The sequence below is a fragment of the Periophthalmus magnuspinnatus genome, chromosome 12 (assembly GCF_009829125.3).
Source record: "Periophthalmus magnuspinnatus isolate fPerMag1 chromosome 12, fPerMag1.2.pri, whole genome shotgun sequence".
NCBI classification, from domain to species: Eukaryota; Metazoa; Chordata; class Actinopteri; order Gobiiformes; family Gobiidae; genus Periophthalmus; species Periophthalmus magnuspinnatus.
Genome location: NC_047137.1, coordinates 14,877,732 through 14,896,372, shown reverse-complemented (window position 1 = coordinate 14,896,372; position 18,641 = coordinate 14,877,732). Strand labels below are relative to the sequence as shown.

At 39.7% G+C, this 18,641-nt stretch overlaps 1 protein-coding gene across 2 annotated transcripts in view; it reads left to right on the top strand.

Moving 5' to 3' along the window:
• Positions 1 to 227: 227 nt before the first annotated feature.
• Positions 228 to 18,641, top strand: part of plxna4 (plexin A4) — a 384,761-nt gene continuing 366,347 nt past the window's right edge. Inside the window, exon 1 of one of the 2 annotated variants that reach the window (XM_033975929.2) lies at positions 228 to 635. The gene's annotated coding sequence lies outside the window, so the exon portion shown is untranslated. The remainder of the gene's footprint in view (positions 636 to 18,641) is intronic. The other variant, XM_033975930.2, reaches the window with a different exon arrangement.

Below are 18,641 nucleotides of genomic sequence, written 5' to 3'. Positions count from 1 at the left end.
GAGCTCATGCTGCAGCCCATCACCTCCGGACTGTTACCGCGGCCCAACGACAGACCCGTGCTCCTCTTGTGGCCGTTTTCAGCGGGCTCAGCGCCATCCCAAGTCCCGCTGAAAGCTCCTAACTCCTGGGCGCTCTTCTCTTCGCCTCGCCCCCCTCCCTCCCTCCTCCGCCTCTCCCCCTCCTCCCGTCTTTCGCACTCTGCTGCAGCACTCTCTCCACCTCAGTTGAGCAAGAGCACCGCACTGAGTCACATCGTACGCGCTCCCGGGCACTGCCTCCTCCTGCGGTAGCCTATCCCGTGTACGGCGCAGCGGCTTTTCCAGCGGCATACCAAGTGCGTCCTCACCGGGGAATGGGAGGTTCAGCTGCCGGCTTTCAGGGTACTCAGAGCGGCGTGCTACGGTCCTGCTGAGCGGGGGATGCTGCTGGAAGTCCCGAACAGGATTCGCCTTCTTCTTACTCTACTTGGACCGGGGATTTAAACTGGACTAGGCGTTTTATCCGGATTTACCGTTGATTTTGATCTTGCGTGTTTTGGGGAGCGTGCGGAGTTGGGGACTGCTCTGGACGTGCCTCTTTCCGCAGTGTCGATGCGGCTGCGGCTGTGAAGTGGATCTATCTGCACAGATTACAGGTAAGGACCAGGGGCTGCTCCCGGGGCGTCAGTGGACTCTCTCTGGACTGAGACAGCGTGCTCGCGGGCGGTTTGTCCACGCGCTGCCCTGAGTTTGCCACTGCACCATCCAGGTGACAGGAGGTGTGCTGCACCTGCTCTCTCTGCGCCATGGTCGCTCTGCGCACTCGGGCGAACCTGCCCGTTTGGACCACGCTGTCCCCGAGAGGAAATGCTGAAAATTCTATCATTTTGGACGCGAGCTTTAATGAATTATCTCTATTTTGTGATTCCATCATAAGCCCATCGTGGCATTTCTCCACCGTGTTTAACCAGCACATGAACTGCGAAGGTTAAAACTACCGGGAGACTCGGGACTCGCGGTGTACTTGTGCCTTCAGGAACAAATGAGTAAGGACATTGCTGTTCTGATTAAACCGGCTGAATGTTGCTGCTGAGGTGCCAGCTTATCTGTTTAAGGATATTAACATAAAAACATAAAAAGGGGTAGGGAAGTTTTGTATTGCAGCGTGTTTGACACGGATCCGGATCCACATGGGATTGCCTCTCTCAAACGAAGCTGTCAGACACATTTTACACCCCAGCCTTCAAACGTGCCAGCTCCACTCTCCAGTGTTTTAAAGTCACAGTCTGCGTGTCGCTTTAAGAGTTGTATCCACAGTGTGATTCGTGGATAACGCACTTTCCCTGTTACCGCTCAGTCTCCATGTGGCTCCAGCATCTCCAGGAGACAGACTCATCCTCACAGCTTCACCAAAGTCTGTGGCGCGTCCGTGTTCAGCCCAGATCTAATAGAGGAGCTATTTTACTCGTTTTGTAACATTTTAATACAGCAATTATAACCCATTTATTATCATTATTAGTCATTATTCTGATTCTGTACTCACGTTCCCTATTCCAAGAAAGCACATAAATATCAGTTTTTGAACATTTCTCCTTTAGACTTAGATTAGAGCTGCATCCTCTTGTGTCGAGCTTGTTGTAAATGCATTTGGTGACATTTAACACGCAGGCTTTGGTCACACTGCTGCAGATTCATGTTCTGATCTATGTTGTTTAGCGGGCAGTTGTTGTGGACTCCTGCTGTGCTTTAGTGAGTGATATAAAATAGTTGTGTCCAGTTTCCTCTCTGTGCTCAGTTGCCTGACTCCAATGCGCTTGTGCCTCTCATGCAGAAAGCAGCTGCTCCAGCCTATACAAAATGCAGACCCCTCATAGCGCAGACAGACTTTGTACTATAAGCCCTCCGCCCCCACCCCAGCTCCCTTACACCTGCACTCTGCACTGAATACATCTATTTTCCCTGGGCCATTTCAGTAAATATAGGTACAAGTTACTCTAAAGCTACAGAAAAACAAATACATGTACATAGACTTGTGAAGACTGTACATGGTTTCACATTTTTAGAGAGAATAATCTGTTTTTATCAGGTCACTAAATTCATACAAAGAAGAACAGCAATAAGTTTGACACAGGATTTATTTCAATACAATTAACACGTTTATATAATTATGTATAGAATTTCAAGGCAGACTTTTAAAAACAACTACAATTTACCAAAGTGCTGAGCTGGAAAAGTCAATATACTAACATCATAAAACCATGCAAAAACATATTTATATCAGAGGAAAACAAGAAAAATATTGGCTAAAATCATGATTGAAATAGATAGTTTTGGAAAAGTGCAACTAACTGTTATTAAATGCCAGTGCAAAGAGCTTTCCTGTAGGATTATACTTGAATTAACTTATTTAGAATTAGTATTACTATTACTTTGTTGGCTACGTCCAGATAGCCCACAAAGCTAGCTTGGCCTGCAGTCGTCTTCCCTGTGTTACTTCCCCATTCATACCATACTGATTAAAATTGTATTAGCTCCAGCACCACTCTCCCGCTCTTGTTTCCTTGTCTTGCCTCTCCCTCTCTCCCTCCGTCTCTCCTTCTTGTCTCTCCCCGCGCGCTGTCCATCACTGCCTGCCTGTAGGAATTGGAACAGCAGCCTTTATCGGCCTGTAAGCACCTCACATTGACATACTACCCCCTGTCTGTCGACCGGCGTTACGACTATACAACATTACGTTCTGGTTTGGACCCACAGAGCCAAGCCTTGTCAATATTATGGCTCTGTAATGGATAAACTTACTCCGACCTTGGCACTAAAGATATTCATTACATTTTCAAGCATTGTAGTGACAAGGACAACTGATCTTCTGTAGTGGGCTTGTGTTATGAAGTAATTGAAGTCTGCTTAAGTGGCCGTGTGGTCGGAATACCTGAGAGCAGGGCAGAGGAGAGGCCTGGAAGCAGTGTGTGTGTGCATGCAGTAACACGATTGATCCAGGGCTGAGCTAGGACTGAACCAGGACGGTGAGGTCTGAGCAAGGACACTGAGCAAATGCAAAACAAATGTATTAAAATAGGATAAAGCAATAATAATGAAGTAAACTGGATGTAAATATATCAAAACGAGAGCTTTAAATTAAACAAAACCAGGACAAAAATGTATTATATCTAAACTAGGACTACCACCTGCGTATTGTCCCCATGGAGATGTTATTACTTTGCCTGAAATGTTCCATATTATCTTACTTTTAGTCAACTATATGGATTTGTCACATAAAAAAACAAAAAAAAACAACAACTGGCAAACAAATCCTTAAAACAACATGGATTCTTGCTGTGAGCAGGGTCTCCTGTCCACAGATCTGACTGTAACTTGGTGCGGTGGTGTTAAATGCTTGTCTCCAAGGAGGTAAACTTAATGCCATACTCTGGAACATTCTTGACCCTCTCCATGGATACAACCAGGTGTCCCCCAGAAAAGTTAGAGAATGAAATCTAATCTGACTATTTGACTAAACTTGGTCTAAAACAGGACTAAACAGGATTTATATAGGACTAAACCAGGTCATAACAGTGAAAAAATACAACTATGCGATAAACAAGTACTAAAGTTGAAATCTAACGTTACATTACTTGCAATTTATTAAAATCAGAACTGCACGAGGCTGATAATAGTAGACCACCAATGTCACCCATGCCCCAGTTGCAAAAATCACATAATCTATATTTAATACAACAACTGAACTCAAGTAGTCATGTTCAGTACCTGGTTCAAGTGCTCGTTATGCTTGAGTTTTTCAGTTGAATACCTGTTATCTTGGCTGCTCGCGTCCTACAGGAAGTTTGGACGCGGCGTGGGTGTGAGCGACGAGAGCTCGGCCGGGAGAGGCATGTATGAAGAGTGCGGTCACTGACATGAATCACTGCGTCACACTCAATGATCTGTCTGTGGAGCCGACCTCAATGGAACGCTCTGTTTGTTCCCACTTTCTGCTGCTCTCTTTCTCTCCTCTACTTCCTCTATTCTCGCCCCCAAAAAGCTGCTGTTTTTGGCTGTTGCAAGATGATTAGATAGACGTTTTTGGGTTGTGAGAATGATAACATTAACTAGTTTAGATGAGAGTCTAGTTTCGATACTAGTTTTAATATCGATTTTCGCAACCCTGATAGATTGCAAATGTACTTCAGCTCATTATTACTCCTACTTTTACTACTTTGGCCCAGTGTATATGTGTTTATATGTGTTTTTATAGCTTTATATTATGGTAAATTGCTGATATTGAATAGTATTGAATAACATTGACTCTTTAAACTTGTATGCCAGTGGTCTTTTCTAATTACCCACTGTGCAGAAATTAAAAGTTGCATACTAATTATGTTTGGAAAGTTGTCAAGAAAATGTAGAACGTCTAACTTTACCCTATTGTTTCTTTTATTATTCTTGTCCAAAAAGCTGGCGTTTTGGCTGTTAGGAGATGGACAGAGTTGTAATGAGTTAATGTTCTTTTTATTGCGTTTACTACAGCAGTGTTTTTCAGTAAATTGTTGTTTTATAATAGTATTTTCACTACTTTGGCTCAGTCTAAATGTGTTTATATGTATTTGTATAGCTTCATATTGGAACAAATTGTTGGTACCGAGTAGTTTTGAATTACATTGACTCTTTGAACTTGAATGTGAGGAATCTTTATAATTACCTGCTGTGTATAAACGTCTTACCAATTATGATTTCAAAAGCATAAAGCCAAGAAAACGTGGTAAAAATGCAGTAATGTGTCTGTACGTTCCAAACAATCAGCACGGCCATTAAAAAAAAACATATTGGTCGATTTCTAGTCTTTGTATACTAAAGAAACCATATTTAGAAGTAACTATTGACCTTATCCATCCCCGTTAAACGCTTTAAACGCTCCGCTTTGTTTTTGGTGGCTCTTCCGGTTAAGAGGGAATCCCATTGTTTTCCGTGGCAAATTTGGGAAAAGTTGTGCCTCAAAAATATCATATAGTGTTGTGTTGGTTTAAAATGTTCTATGCTCTTTTGCGCCAACACTGATTCTCTGGGAGGCTTTAAAACGTCTCTGTAGTCCGAAAAGAACTTATTTTCTGTCAAAATCACCACCCCCATACAAATAATACAACCCAAATGACAATGGCGCTGCTCACAACTTCCCGAACAAAGTGAATACTCTTGAGTTCAGTGTTATATTCTATCCAACGTGACATGACGCCACAAGGGAGACAGATTACTCCTCCTATTAATCAAACATATGACCAAAACGTCATGGTCACCAATCACCATCATTACTACGACCATCCCATCCAGATAAAAAGATGATATGCCATGTTAAAAGAATAATAGCTTATAAGTATGTAATTAACCTTTTGGAAATGCGCCATAGAGCTGCATATTGATGTTTTTGTCAGTGAAGTGACAGCACAAATCTAATGGCAAAGATCCCTGAACAATAGGTGTCCTGAAGTCTATAGGGAAAAATCAATATGGCCGTTATTTAATGAGACGCTTCCCTCGGCTGAATAGTTTACTCAGCATTTGTGTGAAGCCTGCAGAGAATATGTATAAACACTATATTTCTGTTTGCGTAGGTGTTTGTCATGCTTCTCTTGGCAGTGCCCACAATCTCGAGCCTTTTTCTTGTCTTCATAAACATATCTCTGTATATCCTATGGTGCAGTTACAGTAAGGGTTTTGCTTTGGTTTATGTAGACCGACAGGATTTTGGAGTGATAATTAGCATTCGCACCTCAGCAAGGTTCAATTTCTGGTGTATCTGTGTGGAGTTTGTGTGTTCAAGTCCTGTTTTAGTTCATTTCTTTTAAATATTCTGGTTACAGTGGTGCAGTGGTCAAAGGGCCCATATTATGCTATTTTCTGATCTGTTATAATGTTGTTTCCTCATCAAAAACGTACTTGGAGTTGGGCTGTGTTTCACTCACATGTTTAACAGACAAATCCTGCATTTTTAGGCAGGAGTGCTACTGATGTTCCACCTTGTGATGTCATCATGTGGTAATACAGGAGGTGTTTCAGTGTGTTTTTAAACTCCACACACCTTCACTAGAATCATTTGGATGATTTCACCCTTGGATTTTACTGTCTCTACTGAACAAAAGGTAAACGGTAACTTGAAAACTTCCGCTTCCTGACATCACAGGGTGGACCACAGCGTTTTGTTGTTTGGAGATGTAGACGGACTAATAGTAAAGAGTTGCTCAAACATGTGTGAATGAAACAAAACACAACTCCAAGTCTGTTTTTGTGCAGGAAAGAACATTATAATATGCCTTAAATCTCACAAGAGTCAATTTTGTGTAATATGGGACCTTTAAGTCTCTAACATCACAGCAAGATGGTCCCGGGTTGGATTCCGCACCTCCAAAAATATATGGATCAGTTTTCCAGCCATAATTGCAAAGACTCAAGACTAATAATTAATTTAATCTATATAATTTGTATTGTATTTGTATTTATATTCACTTTTAGGTTGCCCTTTTCACATCTGGCAAAGGAACTACCAATGGAAATGAGCTGAAGTCTGCTAACTTGAGCAAAGTTAAATAGTTTGATGTAGGGTTGTTGCGATACTGATACTGATAACTGATCCGATACCGCTCTGTATTTCCAGAATGAAGACCTGTAGGTACGAGCACCCACTGCTGCGGCTGTGGCTAATGCTAACACTAACGCTAACGCCGAGAGCAGGTTAAATGCAAACTGTGGAGGCTCTGCAGACACTTACAACACGCTAATAATGGCAGAAAATACATTTGTGTTTCCTCTTTGATACCTTTATTTAGCTTTTGAAGTGGACGCTGAACTTAATAAAATAATTATGGAGACTGCAGCCCGACAACAGCACTAACGCCACAACAGCGCTAACACAGCCACAGCGTTAACACGACAACAGCGCTAACACCGACTTTGTTTACTCTGCATAATTAGCCATGTGCTCTGAGGATGAGGTCTTTTTCCGGGCCTCACTGCTGTATTTATCCTCGCTCTGTGGTACAAAGTGAACAAGTAGAAAAGTGAAAGTGCTTAAATCAGCACAACTCATCATCAAGACCATTAAACATTTGACTCCTAACACTTGAGTCTCAAAATCTCATTTATTCTTGTAGATTTTCTTTAGTGATAGCCTTTTAGTGGATTTATTTTTTGCTTTTACTGTAATAAAATTGAGTAACCTTAGTCTACTTCTTCATACTATGTGGTATTGGGCTGGTATGGGCAAACACACTAAGGCGTAATTTCAGTATCGGATCCAAAAAAAAAAGTATCAGAGCAACTTTAGTTTGTATAATATGCAGTGTCCCTTTCAAATAATTTAATAAACGCATCATTTTCACAATTTTTTTGCTTTTTGAGGGATACTTGAACCTCAAACAAGACATTTACAGGCATGATTTAGCCCATTTCTGATTAATTGCTATAGCATTGTCTGAATATTGCGGGAAGATATACATTTTTATCGACATTGTCCACCCCTCCTTGGTATCTCTGACCAACATCCCAACACAAGATCTGGAAAAGTTTGGTTCTCTTCTTACAGGTCGCCCATTATTTCGCATAGACCTTAAACTATACCTTATACTTTTTGATCTTTACCCCTCAACCTTGCTTCTATCATAAATCTGTGTGCGTCCCTTTTGGTAGCTGCCATGCATATAACTTTATCAGGCTGTACGACGGTGACACTGGATTGACCCGAGACAGGAAATAAAGTGAGCAGGGAGGCATGGGACGTCGCTGTTTTTGAGATGGGAATCAGATCGTGCAAAGGCAGCCTCATATCTGTGGGTTTTGCCAGACTGCTTTTTTAGATAAGACTGTATTAAGCTCTTCTCTCTCGCAGGTCCCCGTGTTATATATGGAGCCATGAGTATAAACAGGTCTTTGATGCGAGGGCAGATGACACAGAGATTCATATTGGCTCTTATGTTTGCGCGTGCCAAGCCGACCATGACAAGCTGTAAATGAGTTTTGTTTCAAATGCATGAAATGATGAGAAAATTGCAAGACCGTCTTTGGGCGTTTTTATTATTTATTTTTTTCTTCTTCCTCTTCAATCTCCCTCTTCTCCGTCCATGCAAAGGATTAAGCCCTAATTCCGTTTTCATCGTTTTTCGTTCCTGACGTCAAAATGAAGCATGGGTGCGCATGTTTAAGTGTGCACGCAAGGCTGCACTCTCCTATTATTAATCCATTTTAGACAATACCTCAAAGTGCTCGAAATCATCCAATGCCCCATGACTATTACAGAAGACAGACTGAATGTGGCCGTGTTCAGGCAAATGGTTCTTGTAACCTTTAGGCCTTTTCTCATCGCTTCACACTCCACATTAGCTACTGAGCGAGCAGGAGGAGACATGTTTTCTTCACAACCGTGTTTAATTTGTCAAGCGCATGTCCTGAGGTGATTGTTCAAGCCTACACTCTTAAGGTGGAGAACAATTTTTAGCACTGCATAGTTCTAGATGGTTTAGTCTTGGTTTGAGCACAGTTTAGTCCCATGTAGACTTGGTTTGGAGGCCTTCTAGTCCTGGTTTAGTCCTGGTCTTGACAAGGTTTAGTCCCAGTTTTCTGTAATATGTGTGTGATTGCGTTAGATCCGGTTTAGCTGATATCATCCAGTTTCTCTGCTCTGGGTAGATGCCATCTTTTGGAGATCGGAAATTGCAATATTGCTCTAAAACGACTCCACTGTCATGTGGTCTTAAAAATGAATTTTGCATAGTACTTACGATTTAAGTCCCTCTATTAGGTTTATTTAGTCTCAGATTTTGTTTAGTGCTTGTCCTGAAATTATTCTTCAAGTGTATGTTGTTAGGACTTGCACATTCACTGGATAAAATTGAGACTAAACCAAGGACTAAACCAAGAATTAATTGTGAACTAAACATGGACTAAACATGGACTAAAACTGGACTGAACCGGGACTAAACTAAGACTAAATCAAGACTAAATCAGGACTAAACCAGGATTAAACCAGGACTAAACCAAAAACTAAACCAGGACTAAACCAAAAACTAAACCTGGACTAAACTAAAAACTAAACCAGGACTAAATCAAAAACTAAACCAGGACTAAACCAAAAACTACACCAGGACTAAACCAAAAACTAAACCACGACTAAACCAAAAACTAAACCTGGACTAAACTAAAAACTAAACCAGGACTAAATAAAAAACTAAACCTGGACTAAACTAAAAACTAAACCAGGACTAAATAAAAAACTAAACCTGGACTAAACCAAAAACTAAACCAGGACTAAATAAAAAACTAAACCTGGACTAAACCAAAAACTAAACCAGGACTAAACCAAAAACTAAACCTGGACTAAACCAAAAACTAAACCAGGACTAAACCAAAAACTAAACCTGGACTAAACTAAAAACTAAACCAGGACTAAACCAAAAACTAAACCTGGACTAAACCAAAAACTAAACCTGGACTAAATAAAAAACTAAACCTGGACTAAACTAAAAACTAAACCAGGACTAAACCATGTTGTAAAAACAGTAAATGATCTTGGACATATTTTACCCACGATATAAAATCTACATTTGTATTGCACTGCTTAGTCTTGGTTCAGACCTTGTTTAGTCCAATAGATTCTGGATTTAAAAGTTCAGCCCTCGTTTCAGCCCTGCTTTCGTCTTTATTTAGTCATTTCTTTCCCACCAGCGGTCAAATAATCACGCACTTGTCCTGAGATGATCCTTCAAACATACATTGTCTAGGTGTAGTAGAACCAGCACATGATAATATCCTCATTACCGTTTTCTTAATTACATTGCGGCTAATGAATATAATGAATACGTCGAAAGCCTTGGCGTATTCTCAGTGCTCTTTCTCGTAGTGTCACTCATTTCCTAGGTGCCCACAGTGTCAGGAGGGGGCACCAGGATGCAGAGCTACCACAGTAATTGTCAAACAGCGGGCCTATAGAGTCTCCCTGCTGCGCTCTAGCCAGAAGGCACGGGGTTTACTGTAAAAAACCTCCGCACCCTGCCTCTTCCTCTCTCTCCTCTGTCTTCTGCCTCCCCTCAGGACACTGCAGAGTCTGCTCGCATAATGACGGCTGCTGCAGACATTTAACAAGGCTTAGACAAGGGTTTCATGTTTTTCTTCTTGTGTTTAATGTTTCTGGCTTGTCTGAATGGCGTTTTTAATGGGTTGGACTAGCAAAACTTTATCTACTTGGGCATTGTAAACAGTTTGTCAGTGTGTGTGTATAGGGTAACACTATGGTTTAGGGATCACATATTGTTGCGTATAGATTGGCTCCTTGTCTCTCCTTCCACATCTACTGCAGATGTCACATTGGGCAAGGTGGGACTCTTATTCTGTACTGTTTTAGTCCCACCCGGTGCAATTTAATTAGTTCAAAACGCTAAGGCTGTGTCCGAATGTCCCCCCTAGCAGCTAAACCCTCATTCACTACACAGCTCTGTAGTGCACTCATTCAGAGTTTTGGACTAATTTGTGAACTAATAATAACTGTACAAGCTTTTGTCCTGTTGGAGCTCATGTAAATGGACTGGATTATTAATTTTTTGGAATCTGAGATGGAAAATTATTGCTCTGTTAACATCCTAAGCTAAGGAAAACAGCTAACGCTAGCAACTTTACACAGCAACGGTTTATTTAAGTGTTTTATTCATACTCAGGATCAATAGCGCAATAAAGCAGTGCTTCTATCTGCTTCATTCAGTTGCGTTGTGTAGGATTTCTCAATAACAGCATGCCTCAAAAAAGTAACAGCCCTGTAGTGACTAAGAACGTTGAGTAATGAGACAGCAAGAGGAAAATTTTGCTTAGATATTTCTAATGAAAACTAGGGGTTATTCAGCTCTTCACATCTATAAAACTGCTTATTAAATTGTAGTTAATGTAGTTAATGCCTTAAGTCTTTCTATACTACTGACGTTAGACAAAAAACATTAATAAATACTAACAAAGGTAACGTAATTAACCCATTATGCCTTTTACTGCCTCTAAACTAGTGTTGGTGACTATGGTTATATGTTAGCCATTGCTTCTTAACAGATTTCTTTTTATTTGAACTTTTTTTTTTTTTTTAAATATAGCCTAGTTTTCATATCTTTGGACATACTTTCCAATAAGTATTCATTTTTCATTTTTATTTTTTGCTGTATTTAAATTTAAAGTTTATTTACAAAATCTGCAAACACAGGAAGCATTCTTAATTTCACATATCTTATTGAATTACAACTTACTACGACTATTTACTATAGATTACCACGGCTATTTTTTGCACCGTGGCCACGTTTTTTGTCGTCGAACCCGATGAGAATCACGGCAGCCCGACCTGTCAATCACAATCACGTCCATCCACTATCAAGATGATTCTATTTGTTTAAGAAAAATCGCTCCACCCGGGACTAGAAGTGTGCAAATCAATGCCCACTGTGACCTTTTCATGAGAGTGACTTTACTCTGGAGATTTCCTATTAACATTTGAACTACTGCATTGGACCAGTGAACACGCTCTTGTTGACATTTTATATGGAGTTTATCACATATGGAATAAACTATGTTACAGCAAGGTCAACAGTACAAGTCTTGTCAGGTGTATGATTTAAATTGGAAAAAAAACAGGGTTCCCATGCGTCCTGGAAAACCTGGAAAATGATTGGTCTCTTTTTCAGACATCGGAAAACGCATGGAAAGTGAGAAAAAGCCCAAATGTCCTGGAAATATATATATTTTATTTCTCTAAATGTTTCCACCTTTTGATTTACTACTGAATATCAAATTGATGGACACTGGTACTTCCATTGTCACAGTAAAAAGAGCAGTTTTTTAAGAATAAATCCACAAAATTACACCTAATTTGTACAAAATAAGCAGAAACAAACCCCCTCACCTTCTTATCTTACTTCAAATTAGAATATGCATGTAAACCCAAACATATTAACTTGAAATTAAGTATTTGGAGAACATTCAAAAGTATTTCCATGGAATTATGCAGGTAACGTGCCACCTCCAAGTTACATACTGTACCTTTAACCGAGATTAAGCTGTTAATTGTTTACTTTTTTAAATCAAATGCCAGTCCTTCATTTGATTTTTGTAGACATTTAGTATATGACATAGAGGTAACTTGCAGTATCGGTTGATTTTTGCCATTTTAAACGTGAAACAAACCCTGGACTAGACTAGAACTAGAACCCAACCAAAAACGGAGTCTACATCGGGACTAAACTGCGCTCAAACCAGGACTAAACCAGGACAAACATAAGTGCACCCTTGTAAAGAGCGGTATAAGGCGCACTCACACTTGTAATGTAGAGCAGAGGCAGCTAAAATCACTTCTCATTGCTCTATTTGTGGAAAACAGCTTAGCCACTGTGTTAAAGCACGTACAGAGATGTGTCAAGTGAAGATCCTCGTCCGTAAGCGTCTGTAGGAAATTCAGATTTTATGTTTTATTTCTCTGCTATTTCAGTCCAGTTCATGTGACAGTTATTTGGCATGTTTTTATTTTTTTTTGAGGAACAAATGCCAACATGAAGAGATTGGAGACGAGCAAAAATAAAGTAGCCATACTGTATCGGTATTTTAAGCATCGCACACATTTCAGTTCACAAATACTCATTTTCAGATTTAAACGGATTGAGTCATATGCGATGCTTGTCTATCATGTATTAGCTGCTAGCTTAGACGCGAGTGTGTGTTGAATGTACTGACACATGCTTTATTACTTACAGAGATTTATGTAAAAATGAATACACTTATCGGCATTTTTTTTCTCTTAAATAAGCAAAACATATACTGTTCTGTTTCCTGTGGTGGGCTGGAAGAACCAAGCTCCACATCGCGAGCTTGGCACTTTGTCGGGAGTACCTAGCCAGGGGGTTAACTTCGGGTTTATCTGTGCTGTTTTGTTGATGGAGGAAGTTACCCAGGGCAGTAGAAAGAAATCCACTTAGTTTGTATGTACACGTTTTCTGGTTTGAATCCAGTTTAGCTTTAATAAAAACGTGCTTTGGTAGTTCTTGTAGTTCTGGTTTTGTTCAAAGTTTTAGAGATTTTAAGCATGTTATAGTTGCTTTCTTCGTATTGACCCTTTGAAGTTGCTTTTTGGAGTGATTCGTGCATGTTTGAGCAATCTTTAATCGCTTATTTTCAAGATATTGCCGATCAATCCCCGTTTTACTTACCCTTTTTTTGCTTACTTTGTTCTTCAATTTTATTTTCTTAATCGATGATACACGTAGGACTCAGTAGACGTAACATAGTAGTAGTAACCTAAACAAGGAGGGACCGACGGCACCACAGTTTTTTAACGCTGAAGACAGTGGACTTGTTTTTTTTTATTATCAAGTCATTTTAGATTAATAGTGTGATTTAAAATGTGCAAATGACAACATAATTATCCACGAGTGTCAGAGATTATAATTATAGGGCAGACACAAGCACAATACGACTTCTTAACAGTTTAGTGCACAATATATTCAAATCAGAATCAAATCAGAATCAAAATCTGAGCAGGTCCTCTGTAAACAACTAAATATCAACAAATACTGGTGACACATTAAATTTTGAGACCTATACAAACATCTTCTCCCAAATGCTATTCCTTTTTATCATGCAAACTATGAACAGAAACCAAAAATGTCAACATATATTAACTAATCACAACTTCAAACTCATTCTAGCTTGAGTAGAACATGCAAATTCCACCCAGTCTGGGAATTGAACCTGCTGCCTTCCTGCTGTGAGGCGAGAGCGCGTACCAATTTGTCCCGCCATTCCGTGCTTCCATGTCCCCTGTATTCCGTAGCCGATACTGTAGGAGTTTTCGACTGTGGTTAAAATTAGAATATTTCCACGACATGGCCTGTCAAAGTGCTCGTTTGTCAGCCTCTTCTGCCCATTACTGCACAGCCACCAGTCTTTGCAGGTGAACAGCTCTATCTTCACTACCATGGCCCACATTCCCAATCTATCCCGCACGGACCGCACCGGGGTCATTTATATTGAGTTATACAGTATGTGGAGACAGAGTGAGGAGACATGGAAATCAGGTCATATTTGTCTCTTTAATTGAGCCTCGGATGAAAAATATAAAACACATGGGTGGGTTTTATGAGTTTTGGATATAGCGGCTCGAGTGTCGCGTTCATATTTTGTTCACTGTGGTTCTTGGTCTTAATATTCATGCAAGAAGAAGAATCGCTCGTTCACAATTAGTTTTTGGGGTCATGGCTTTAATTTATTCTTTGACTTGGCATATTTCATAGGCTGGAGACTGGAAATCTAAGCGTCATTATTTACCATCAGTTCAACACGAGACCAGGAGACTAAATCAGTCAGGACACGCGGAAGTATTGACCATCCGTTTCCAGTTCGGGCTCTGATTGGAGGGTCTGATTGTAGGTCATGGTAAGGTTGTCACAAATTGATACTAGTTTTGGTGTTGATTAGTCTGGGTATCTACACTTGATACTCATTTGAACAAGATCGATACTCGCAAATATAAGACTGAGTTCAATATGCTATAAGTCCGATATGTGGAGACACTGGTATGATTGTCTTTTTAAAGCATAAATGTTTAAATTAAGATGAATTGAATTGATGTTTTATATGTAGGACACTTTTTCTGAATAGTGTTTCTTTTTTCTAAATAGTGAAATATATGTAATATCATGATATTTTAGTCGGTTTCAAGTTTTTTTCTTTAGTATCAACAGTAAGTTTTGTCATTTTAGTATCGTGACAACACTATGTCATAGGGTTATCCACAAAGAAATGCACAGTCTTCAGGGTTATTCTTGCAGGGACAAATATGGATTAGAACATTCCCAAACTAGATACTTGACCTGTCATGATAACAAATCTTGAAGTGTGATATATTGCAGTAGTAAACATAGACGATAAACGATAATACTGAAGCCAAACCATAAAGATTTGTTCACAAAAAGTGTTCTAAATGTACATTATTGTTAAAAAACATGAGCTGCAGTAAATAAATAACAGAATGAAACACTTTTTTAGTTAGTTTGTGTCTATAATGAGTCTGAAATCTCAAGATAATGCAGAAAAAATAATCAAAAATGTTTCCACTAGTGCAAAGAAAAAAGTACAAATGATTAATATTGACCCTCAAACCTTATTGTTCCGTCTGTCCTGTATTGAACGATAAGTCGATATAGTAATTACCATGACAGGCCTACTAGATACCACTCCAACTTGTCATCCAGACGTGGGACCGCTCTTTATAATGTCTCCTACTGACATGTTGCCTCTTGTGGTTGGATTAGGGGAAGTCAAAAGAATACAACGCCCATGAGATTTTGCTCGGCTTGTATGTGACCTGATTCTCACACTGAATACCATTTAGGTAGGCCTGTCATGATTGAACAGTGTTGTGTACTTTTTCTTTGTACTACTGCAAAATTATTGGTTATTTCTGGCTATATGATAAGATTTAAGCTGTAAAAGGTTGAATTAATTAACTTCTACGACTCATTACTGATGCAAACTAAGTACAAAAGTGTTTAATTCATCTGTTTATTTATCGCAGCTCATGATTTTTAACAATATTGTAGATTTTGAATAGTTTTTGTGGTTTAAATCTGCTCTCGGGTTGTTGCGTCAGTGGCATAAACCAGTTTCAATATTATCGTTTACTTCAGAGATACATCAAACATCAAATTTTGTTATCGTGACAGGCCTATATTTGGGGACAAAATAGTTGCGAATCACCCAAACACAGACAAACCCTCTGACCTCATTGCAGCTGTGCACTGTAAACTGTCGGGCTGGGATCTTTAAGAGTCTTGTGTGTGGATTATAAGATTTAATCCATCCACTTCTAGCAAACCAATCAACCAGTGCTGTGATTAGACCCACAGATGTGCGCTGGTTTGCACTGGTGTGTGTGGCACTGTGGGATAACTCCAGGCAGATTAATATAGCGCTGTTTTTGTCCAACACTGTAATTCTTGTCCTTTGTAATGAGCTTAGATCAGCAGTTGAAACCCTGCGTACACATTATTGCACACTATCGCTGAGTTTCAGACAGCAATGGAAATACTAAATAAAAATGCCAGCGATTATCAAGTTAAAACAAAATATTCTGGTTTGAATAGGGGAAAAAAGGTTGGGGATTACAGGAAGCTGAAGCCCATGTATTCACCTTATTCCGGACGTTGCTGTGGGCGCCGACAAAATTGACTCTTTTGAGCTTTTAGCCATGTTATAATGCTGTTACATCATCAAAAACATACCTACAGTTGTGTTTTGTTTCATTCACACAGGTCTGCGTAACAATTTTTATATTGTTTGTCTACATCTCCAAACCTCAAAACGCTTGAAAATGGAAAAAGTAGCAAAATTTGAAAATTAACAGCTACCTTTGACCTTAAATTCAGTAGAGATTCCAGAAATTCCAGCTCTGAAATCATCCAAATGACTCTACTGAAGGTGTATGTGGTTTAAAAACACAGTGGAGCACTTCCTGTATCACCACATGACATCACAAATTGGAGTGTTTTCCGTTTGAGAGAAGAAATCACGTGTTAAACATGTGTGAATGAAACAAAACACAACTCGAGTTATGTTTGTGATGAGGAAACAACATTATAACACAGATCAGAAAATGTCATATTATGGACCCTTTAATAAAGCGCATTCGTACTTCCTGCTGTAACAATCTATAGGCGTTCGTGTTATATTATAATGTAATTTTCTTTGAGATCAGGTCTGCTCTTTTGCTGATGAGCAGCTCTGACAGCGTTATACAAATCAGGCTTGAGAACTCGCATCATAAAACAAGCACTACGGGAAATATCCATCCATAACGTCGATAAGCAGCAGACAGCAGTGTACATAGATTTCCATAGCCACAACTGTATTAATAAATATAAACAAGCCACTTTAACTTGGCACAGTTGGAACGACTTGACGCGCAGTATAACTTCTTGTGTGAACTCAAGACAACTGGCAGCTTGTCAACCTGTTCCCCATCTCTGTGAAATCTATAGAGAATTTACATAACGCACACAATAGGCTTTGGGGGCATTAGTTGAAAATTACCTGACTTTTTCAAAACGGGGCCAGTGAGACAAGTTGAAACTGAAAAAGTTACAAAGGACGCTATTGTGGAGTTAATGGCGGAGGAGATTAGTGTCACTCAAATGTAAAAATATCTTCAAATCTTATGGATGGGTTTGTTGTATCTGTTCTGAGGGACTCACTGCAGGGATCTGGGCTTGTTTGAACCTGGATCAGATCGTCCCAATAGATTTTCAAACCTGCTCTGTTTCCTTAGGCTGTGGGTGTGCCTCTGAGGAGTAAAACGCTTAGACTGCAGTTTCTGGACAAAAACAGGTCCGCTTTTTTTTACAATTGGCAGTAAAAAAATATGAGCTGGAGACTTTTATCAGCTCTAGTTTGGATATAAAATATGAAACCTGTTTGATTATATGAGATTAACATTTAGGATAGGTGGAAATTCTAGTCCTTAGTTGTTTTATGTGGGACGACAGCAGAAAGGAGACGTGAATGATTGAGCGAGTGAGTTGAATATTTGGTTTTAAAAAGGCAGAATTAAACACAACTTTAATCTTTAATCTTTAGTCATTATATAAGTGCATTGTTTACTGCATAAATAGTTGTTTTTGCATGAATTCCCCCTGCAGCCGTAGTCCTGTGAGTGCAGTTTGTGTCAGATACATAACGATTCATAATGGTTTTGTTTGCCACTCCCCCTTTTTTTAATCGACCAATGGATCACCAGAACATGTCTTAGTTGACTACAGCTCTACGAAGCAATTAGATTATATTAGAGCAACATTTAAGTCATCTAAATCATGATATTCTTATATGACAAAAAAGCAAGTCCTCAAATGGTTGTATTGAATGTGGTAATGATAGGACAGGCAGAGTGTACAATATTTTGAATATATGTTATTAATATAAGCATGCTGAATGTGTTATACAGCAGATGTGCATTTTGGTGTTAAAAAAGGGATGTGAAAACATGGAGAGGGTGAGAACTCAGAGCTTTGAATTAGTTCTGTAAAGCAGCTGTCAGACTGAGCCTGGCAACACCACTTAAGAACCATTCTTTCTGCTTTTATAGTAATTAGACAATATCCCTCAGTGGCTTCTGAATGAGCAAAACACGGCTGTAATAGAGGGCTGATAACACTCTTTGTTTCTGCTGTTCAGCCCAAAAATAGAAACGAAGTTCATATTTCTCCTGTTTTTATCGCGCTGTCTCGTGTTATCTGAGGTACTTTCCTGTCAGGAAGCCGTCCACAGTCTAACCCAATCACACACACCGCTGACGGGAGCCCAGTGGCCCTTCAACAGTCCTCCTAATGTTATTAGAGCCTCTTGATGTTTGCTGATGGTAAGACACTCCACCAATCGCAGCTTGCATCAGCATCCGCACACAGACGACCGCAGTCAGAGCACATTTAGGCAGAGTGACCTTCAGTATAACCAAGGACTGGAGCTGTGTCCCTGTGGGCTCTGTCACGCTCCTGTCTACAGCAGCACTCATGACACTGAACCAAGGACTCAATGCAGATTATTTATGTGGACAGTCAGGCCTCAGTCTGTTCTTGGCTTGTGTGAACATTCATGCTACTAAGAAGGATTAG